Here is a 9,380-nt window from a genome sequence, read left to right as displayed (position 1 = left end):
ATAAATTTTAAAACACATTTTAAAAGTGGGCATAATTATCTGTTGTAAAAAAAAAAATTAGACAATGGTTGCCTTGGGGGGTGGGGTGGGAACCGACTGGGAAGGGGTAGAAGAGAACTTCTTAAGGGTTATGGAAATGGCTTATGTATTGACAGGAATCTGGATTGCAAGGATATTTGCATTTGCCAAAAGTGATCAAACTGTAACCAAACTTAAGATATCCGCATTTCACCACATGTAAATTATTCCTCAACCAAAAAAAGTAAAAAATGAAAAAGAAAAAAGGAAACCTGCTTATAATAAACAAATTTAGAAGAAAATTAAAGACCTTAGGTTAGTTCAGAGTTTCTCACCTTTGACTATTGACATTTTGGGCCAGACAACATTTTGAGGGGCTGTCCTGCACATTAAATAGCAGCATCCCTGGCCTCTTCCACTAGATGCCAGTAGCATTCTTCTGGTACCCCCCACTCCCCAAATTTGTGATAACCAAGAATGTCTCCAGACATTGCCAAATGTCCCCTGAAGGGAAAAATCATCCCCTGGTCACAGGTAATCATACCTGGGCTACTTAATACATAGTGTTTATCCAGGGCTATCCCATGCAGAGTGACTGGTACACACTGTGACAAGCTGTGGAGGACCAACTGAGAGGGACCTGCAGAGGATCTTTCTCTGAAAGGAAAAAAAAACTTGTTGCCAGGGATGTGGGCATGATCTGATATTTCTCTGCTTTTCAGTTCTAGTTGTAAAAAGAAAAAGTATAGAATAAGAATAGGCAGGAATTCCCTGGTGGCGCAGTGGTTGAGAATCCACCTGCCGATGCAGGGGATACAGGTTCGATCCCTGGTCCAGGAAGATCCCACATGCCGCGGAACAACTAAGCCCGTGCGCCACAACCACCGAGCCTGTGCTCTAGAGCCCGTGAGCCTGCGCTCTGGAGCCCGTGCTCCGCAACAAGAGGAGCCACCGCAGTGTTAAGCCCGCGCGCCACAACGAAGAGTAGCCCTGCTCGCCGCAACTAGAGAAAGCCCGCGCACAGCAACAAAGACTCAAACACAATGCAGCCAAAAATAAACATAAATATATAAACTTTAAAACAAATTTTAAAAATGGGCATCATAATCTGTTGTGAAAAAAAATTAGAAGATTGCCTTGGGGGGTGGGGTGGGAAATTAAATTTAATAAATAAATTAAATAATAAAATTAAATTAAATTTTTAAAAATATAAAAAATTTAAAAAGTATTTTTAAAAAATGAATCTAGACACAGACTTTACACCCTCCACAAAAATTTACTCAAAAATGTATCGCAGACCTAAAGGTAAAACAATGAAGCTATAAATCTCCTAGAGGATAACCTAGGAGACAATCTAGATGACCTTGGATATGGCAATGACTTATAGGAGCAACACTAAAATCATGATCCATGAAGTAAATAATGGATAATAATTTCATTAAAAAAAAGAAAAAAAAGAATAGGCAGGAGTAGTAGCACCAGTGATTTTGGTAGTTGTTCTGGGGGTTGTGATATAATACCAACGATAACTAATATTTATATGTTCTATATTTTACTTCCTTTAAAAATCCACTAATTTCTCTGCAACAATATCCCTTTGGGAAAGTTAGATATGATACCAATGTCTCCACTTTATAGATGATAAAATCAAGGGGCAAAGGTGAAGTGACTGCCCAAGGTCACGGTGAATTAAAAGAACAGCTGGAGCCATGACCTAACCCTTGGTCTCACAGAGGGAGGATCCACATCAGAGAAAACTGTGTGCCTGCGAGGAAATAAGTAATCAATTAGTCCCTGAAGGGCTGGCTCTGCAGACCCAAACTAATCTATGTGAATAATGAATAATAAATTTACTTTAGAAACTATAGCCACTGAAAATTTTCCTCTTCGGTACGATGTCTGGGAGCACACTTTGGGGGAAAGGATGTGCAGTTAAGGTGACAACAGCAGTGCCCAGCACCAAGGGAAGCTCGGAGACTCCAGACTGTTTCCCGGAAATGGAAAACCCATCACCAAGCCAGAACTCCTCATTTCTCAGAGTCCTCGCTGTGCTGCCATCTCTGCAAAGGAAAGGGCCTTGTTGCCTCTTTCTTTATATGCCCCAGAATAGATGTTCTGTAATATATGCACAACCTACTTGTAGTAAATTAAATAAATGCCAGTGACGTAGACTCTCTGAGTATGCTTCTCACAGGACCCTGACTTAGCTCCGGTATTTATCCATAGACATGCTGTTTGCCTGGTTAATTCCCCACCAACTGAATAACTTGTCCAAAACAATTGCTTCATCAAGACTCTCCCCGCTTGAACATTTCCAAGGTTGTCTGCTTCCGATAGGCTCAAAGTCCAGCATCTTTAGTCTGCCTTTGAACACGTCCCACAGTTGGACAGGAGCCAGTTTATCCAAAGTGGTCATCTACTTCCCACGGTCTCAGCCCTGTGCTCCAGCCATACCAGAACCATCACAAACCCCTGAGGGGGTCAGGATCTTTCCAAACCCCTACCTTGGGGATTGGAGGGGGGTGGAGATGTTCTCCTTTAAATAGGGAGCTCAGGGAGGGACTCATTAAACTAAGGTGAGATTGGAGGCCAGAACTGAGGAAGGTGAGGCTTGAGACATATGAATACCTGGAAGGTGATCAATTCAGACAGAGGGAACAGTCAGACAAAGGCCCCATGTTGAGAATATGCCTGCCAAGTTCAAAGAGCCACAGGGAGGCTGCTGTTTCTGGGGCAGAGAAAGCGGGAGGGGTAACAGGAAGTGAAGTCTGAGGCGTCACAGGGTAGTGGGGAAGCCGGCAATGTGATGGGGACTTTGGCTTTTATTCTGAGATGGGAAGCTTTGGAGGGTTTTGAACAGAGAAATGACATCATCTGACCTGCATTTTAAAAGGGACCCTCTGGCTTCTGTGTTGAATACAGAGACTGTTGTACCAGGTTAGAAACAGAGAGACTACTGCAATAAAACAGGTGAGAGATGAAGGGGGTGAGGAATAGCAGGTGGTGGTGGAGGCAGTGAGAAAAAGGTCAGATTTGCAGGGGCTTCCCTGGTGGCGCAGTGGTTGAGAGTCCGCCTGCCGATGCAGGGGACATGGGTTCGAGCCCTGGTTTGGGAAGATCCCACATGCCCCGGAGCGGCTAGGCCCGTGAGCTACAACTACTGAGCCTGCGCGTCTGGAGCCTGTGCTCCGCAACGGGAGAGGCCGCGATAGTGAGAGGCCCGCGCACCGCGATGAAGAGTGGCCCCCACTTGCCACAACTAGAGAAAGCCCTCGCACAGAAACGAAGACCCAACACAGCACAAATAAATAAATAAAAATAAAATTAAAATTAAAAATCTTTGCTAATCTAATGGCAAAAAAAAAAAAAAAAAAAAAAAGGTCAGATTTGCAGATGCACCTGGAGAGTAAAGCCTGAAAATTCTCCATCTTTAAGCTCCATCTCAAGGATGGCGGGGGGTGGGGTGGGGGATTAGCCAGGATTGATAATATAACCTTTGCATAGGCCGTGAACCACAGAATAGCTTGGTTGGTTCCAGGAGCCAGAAGGTGAAGGGACCTAGAGTTTAGTGAACACAGAGTGAACTTGGTAAGAGGAAGCTGGCAAGGTGGGCAGGGGCCGACAAAGCAGGGCACAGGAGGCCACAATGGGAAGTCGTGGATGGGTTTTAAGCAGGGGCATCTCTTGAAGCAATTTATGTATAAAAAGGTCACTGTGGGGCTTCCCTGGTTATGCAGGGGACGCAGGTTTGTGCCCCGGTCCGGGAAGATCCCACATGCCGCGGAGTGGCTGGGCCCGTGAGCCATGTCCGCTGAGCCTGCGCGTCCGGAGCCTGTGCTCCACAACGGGAGAGGCCACAACAGTGAGAGGCCCGCGTGCCGCAAAAAGTAAAAATAAAATAAAATAAAAATAAAAATAAAAAAAGGTCACTGTGACTGCTAGGTGGAGACTACATGGATTAGAGAGTGAGCTTTTAGAAAGGTCTTATTTGTATTCAGCCAAATAAGTTTTCCTTGATTAGTCCCAGTTCTACTTACTTGAAGCCGTGTGGAATGATTCTGATTTCCTTCTCTGAGACTCCATGCTGTCCTCAGAACCCCTCCAGTAGGCTCAGCACCTCTCACAAGCAGTTTTTATCCAGGACTGAGCGCAGTGTCACAGTTGAGACCCATCCAGAGCAAACCAGAGTGTTCTGGGTTCCATACCTGGAGCCTGAGATCCTTTTCTTACCACTAGTGGCAGCCAGGATGAGCCGCGGCAGCCAGGATGAGCCATCTCCTCTCCTGGCAATGCTGCTGCTGCTCACAAGTTCCTGCCCTACTCGGTCCCAGTGACGACCTTATCGGGTCAGTTTCACCCGGTAAGCAACATAATCACTTTGCCCCTCAATCATAACCGCTTCCCAGTAACGCTCAACTGGTGAGACTACATGAACTTGTGGGTGGGAATGTGTTTGTTTTGTTTCCCTGATAGATAATAAGATGTTGGACGCATGAGAGTGGGTTAACTTCTCTGGCTCGGTAGCTACCACAGTTCTACATACAAAAATCGATGACTGTCTTTCAGAGTGAGTATATTGAATATACTCTGAAAGTAAGTATACTCCTTGGTTTGCATCAAGTAAATGTAAATTATAACACCAATAAGATACCACTGCACACCTATTAGAATGGCCAAAATCTGGTGCACCGGCAACACCAAATGCTGGGGTGGCTCTAGAGCAACCAGGAACTTTCATACATTGCTGGGGGAATGCAAAATGGTACAGGCACTTTGGAAGACTGTTTGGAGGTTTCTTACAACGGTAAACATACTCTTACCATACGATCCAGCAATCGTATTCCTTGGAATTTACCCAAATGTCCTGAAAACTTATATCCACACAAAAACCAGCACATAGATGTTTAGAGCAGCTTTATTCATAATTGCCAAAACTTGGAAACAACTAAGATGTCCTTCGATAGGTAAATAGATAAATAAACTGTGGCACATGCAGACGATGGAATACTGCTCGGTGCTAAAAAGAAATAAGCTATCAAGCCATGAAAAGACACGGAGGAACTTTAAATGCATATTACTAAGTGAAAGAAGCCAATCTGTGTGATTCCAACTAGATGACGTTCTGGAAAAGGCAAAGCTATAGAGACAATAAGATCACTGATTGCCAGGGGCGGATCAGGGAAAGAGATAACTAGGCAGAGCAAAAGGAATTTTAGGGCAGTAAAAATACTCTGGATAACATTGTAACAATGGATACATGTCATTATGCATTTGTCCAAACCCATAGGAAAGGCAACACCAGGAGTAAACACTAAGGTAAACTATGGACTTGGATGATTATGACCTGTCAATGTAGGGTCATCGTTGGCAAAAATGTACCATTCTGGTTAAGTGATGCTGATATTTTGTTGTAAAACTAAAACTGCTCTAAAATAAATTAAAGTATTAAAAACAAGAACTGTTGGAGGCTCACCCTTGTTAATAGGAGTTGAGGGAGTACAGATCCCAAAGAAGGGGATCCTAGGCGGGTCGGCACCCCCAAAGCAGCTGACATTCCCAGAACATCATTTTCCCTCTCTGCTCTATTAGGCTCTTGTTCTTGGATGTTCCTAAGAAACAAGGGAATTTTCTCATTGTCATCCTGGATATGTTCAAGTGAAGCGAAAGTGAAAGTAACGTTTGTTGAGCACCTACCATGGGCATTTCTCTTATAGCAGGAAGTTTTCATGATAAAATTTGGAATTAACCATGCAATCAATTAGAAAGTAGGATTTGCCCTGCCATTGTTTTTCAAGTATCTCCACCTGGAACTTGTAGAAACAGAAGCATTTTGAGCCAACATGGCAGCTTCATTTGAATGACTTGCGGCTTTCTTTACCACAACAATGGAAGATGAGGGAATAAAGGTGATAAGAATGAGTAAGAAGTACTGAAGACAGTGTCTATAGTACTATGAAAAGAAGGCTCTTTATTCTTGAGCAGAGGCTGGAAGTAATCAAAGCTGGATTTGCTAAGCAATGTTCATAGCAACATTTAAAATTTCTATTATTGAAGTGTCTGCAGGAAAAATAACGTTTGACATTGAAAATCTGAAACTCAGGAATCCTTAGTCCCCTTTTCACATCCTGTTTTTATAATGTGCTTTCTTAAAAAGATAACACTGATCCCATCGGCACACCCACCATCACATACTGAACCAGGCAGTGCTAAGCGGGTGCTTATTGAATCAACGTGCTTAGTCAAAACAGGTTGCAAATGGCATGAGTTTTAGAAACCTAATTACTTTGCTTCTCTGTGGAATGGCAAATAGACCTGAGATTTGTTTCACAAACACCCGTGAAGCAGAGTAAGTCAGAACGGAACCTATCTATATATTTTCTGAAACTACCATGGTCTTGGACCAGAATCTGAAACAAGGGGGAAAGCTCACTTGGGGCCTGCTCCTCCTCTGAACCTCATACTATCATCTGAGCCAAGAGCGAAGTCCCCTAAAGCAAGTGCCAGGAAAGGGCCTCTGAAGGTGATTTTTCCCAGGAAGAGTTAAACTTGGGTGAACAGGCCTTGCCTCGACTACCAACCCCTTCCATCCAGAAAACAGCCCTGGGAGCCCCAGAGGGGGCTTTTTCTGCTGACTTCTCACACACCCTTCTTTCAAATGAATTTAAACCTTTTCTTGTCCAAATCCCTACAGAGGAGGGAAAAAAAAAAAGAGTAACCACTCTGTAGTTTTTCTACTATTATGCAAATAGATTAATCAGGCAATGCTCCTGTGAGAATTAATTTATATTTGAATCCAATGAGGCCTGGATGCTTGCTAACAGAGCTCCCCCCGCCCACCCCCCGGCCAAAGCCTCAGCTAGGTAGCATCTCATATTATTCCTTTGACGAGATGTGAACTGACACAAATACTATAGCACCCTTTCAATCCGATTACCCCGTTACCTCACATCAATGCTACCCCAGCCATCGGATTCTGGCGTCTTTCCTTTCACCGGCCTCAGGAACAACGGACAACTCCTCCTCGATAAACAAGCACCCACGCTGCCACCTCGTACCCCCGGCTCTTAGCCCATCATCCTCACTCAATGGGCTCTATTCGACAAGGTATTTTATTTTGTGTGTAGGAATCAAGGACTGAAAACCAGTTCAAAATCAGGCCTGGCTGGGGCTGTTCATTCAAAGCTGCCCTTTCACACAATCCGTCACTGAGAGGCTCTGGAAACAACACTCCTGAAGTATCCACCCTGTAAAGGACGTCATCCCCTTGGGACGCTCCGGCCCGCATCTCCGCTTCATCTCCCTCCCTGGCGTCTTCTGAACTCTTTTTAAAACACACACAAAAAACAAATAACAGCACAGGTTTCCCTAGGCTTGCGTGACCTGAAGCTCAGTCAAAATGAACCTACATTTTAAACCATACCTCTGTACTAAACTCATGTTGACAACCACTAAATTCTTTCCGTTGCTCTGCACAGAAACTTACAACAACAACAAAAAAAGATTCATTTCTCTCCCTGCCCCCCAACCCCAAACTCTGCCCATTTAAGAAGCTTGGCTAAACAATCCACCAGGTGGGGGGAAAGCTTTTCTATGTGGGCAGCTCAGTTTCTGGAACCCCTACCTTGGTAATTAGATTAACAGGCAAATGTGAATAGCACAGACCACAACGGTCCCCTCTCCCTTCATGCTTTATACCATTTAGTGCACATAACCCAGAGAAGAATATCTTGAATGGTGGCAGAAAAAAATATGAATTTGTGAACTATGCTAAAAATGGAAATGAGAGAGGATGAAAAGAAAGCCAGCTTTATTTGTTAAAAAGCAACCCCAACTGATTGTAGTACTTGGTTTTTTGAGAAAAGGGCAGAAATTATATGTGACATTGAACTTGTGCTGTTGGCATGTTTGTCAGCTTTGTAGTTAGTTAGCTTAAATACTTCTGTAACTTCTTTTAGCTTCTCTAAAATAGAGGACAGTGACCCTACAGCAACGCTTGTGTTTCTGAATGGGTGAAGGCAGGGATACCTTCTGTAACCACCATCCCTCTAGAGGCTCTGAATTTGAGAAACCCTTTAAAACACATTCTAACTAAATATGTATATTAAGAAGCTACTCACTTTGAGAATAAGAGAAAGCAAAGTAAGTAATAAGAATTGAAATACATGAACATTGCCTCAGAACACCTACCTACAAGGAAAGTTATTGGTTTTGCCAAATACCATTCATATTTTTTTTCAAAGCAACTTGCTTTCTGTTTATGCCAGCTGCGAACACCTCTGTTTTCATATCAAATAGACTTCCATTTAAAAGTTAAAGAGGCTTTGAGTGCACATGTTAGCTTTTGGTAATTCATTTTCACTAAAAGAGACACTGTCTTTTTCTTTCACCTGAACACTGGTGCCTTGGCCCAAATGTCTAAAATTTGCTGCTTAATGTCTGCCAAGTACAGATTTAGTGACTCTTCAAGAATGCTGTTTCATACCACAGTTTTACTTAAAAATAAGTGCAACTGCCTTATTCCCTTCCTTTGGTCTGACTGGTCACCATTCACTCAACAAACACTCCTTCCGTATCTACTGAGTAGGAGATGTGCCCACAGTGGCAGGCTCTCAGTGGCATTCAGGGTGACCTGTGTGGTTAAAATCCTCACTCCACATTCTTCCTGTACCTACAATCTGGGGCCACAGGAACCTTCTCCTGCAAGCTTCTCTCTCCTCAATCCTGCCCCTTAACAGGAAATATCTGGGAGACTTAGTGCATGAGCTTAGGGGACTCAGCCTCCTCAATGCTATTGCCTTCTTCATGTGACAAAGGCTCCCAGGCTACCCTAATGGACCCCCTTGCCCCCTAAGTTCCCACATCGCTCTTCGGCCCCTTCCCAGATCACCTGCCTGCCCAGAACCACAAATGCTCCAAACATAGGGCGTGCCTTCCTCTAACCCACTGGTCTTCAACTGGGGCCAGTCTGGCAGTGTCTGGAGACATTTTTCTCTAGTAGGGAGGGGGGAGTATGCTACAGGCATCTAATGGGTAGAGGCTAGCAATTCTGCTAAACCTCCTACAGTGTACCACACATTCCCCCACAACAAAAACTGGAGTTCAGAAATCTTTAATCAGTTCCCTCCCCAATTCCATAGACAGCATAGGCGACAGGGTAGGAACACAGACTTTGGGTCAGACCACCCTGGTCCAAATCTGCCTCTGCCACTAAATTAACTACATGATGCCCTGCAAGCTACTTTACATTTTTGAGCCTCAGTTTCTTTGTCTGTAAAATGGACTTTTTATGAGGAGACAAGGAAATTATATATATATATATATATATATATATATATATATATATATATATATATATATATATA

This window comes from Lipotes vexillifer, unplaced genomic scaffold (assembly GCF_000442215.2).
Source record: "Lipotes vexillifer unplaced genomic scaffold, Lipotes_vexillifer_v1.1 scaffold505, whole genome shotgun sequence".
In the NCBI taxonomy this organism is placed as follows: Eukaryota; Metazoa; Chordata; class Mammalia; order Artiodactyla; family Lipotidae; genus Lipotes; species Lipotes vexillifer.
This window is presented reverse-complemented; position numbering follows the sequence as displayed.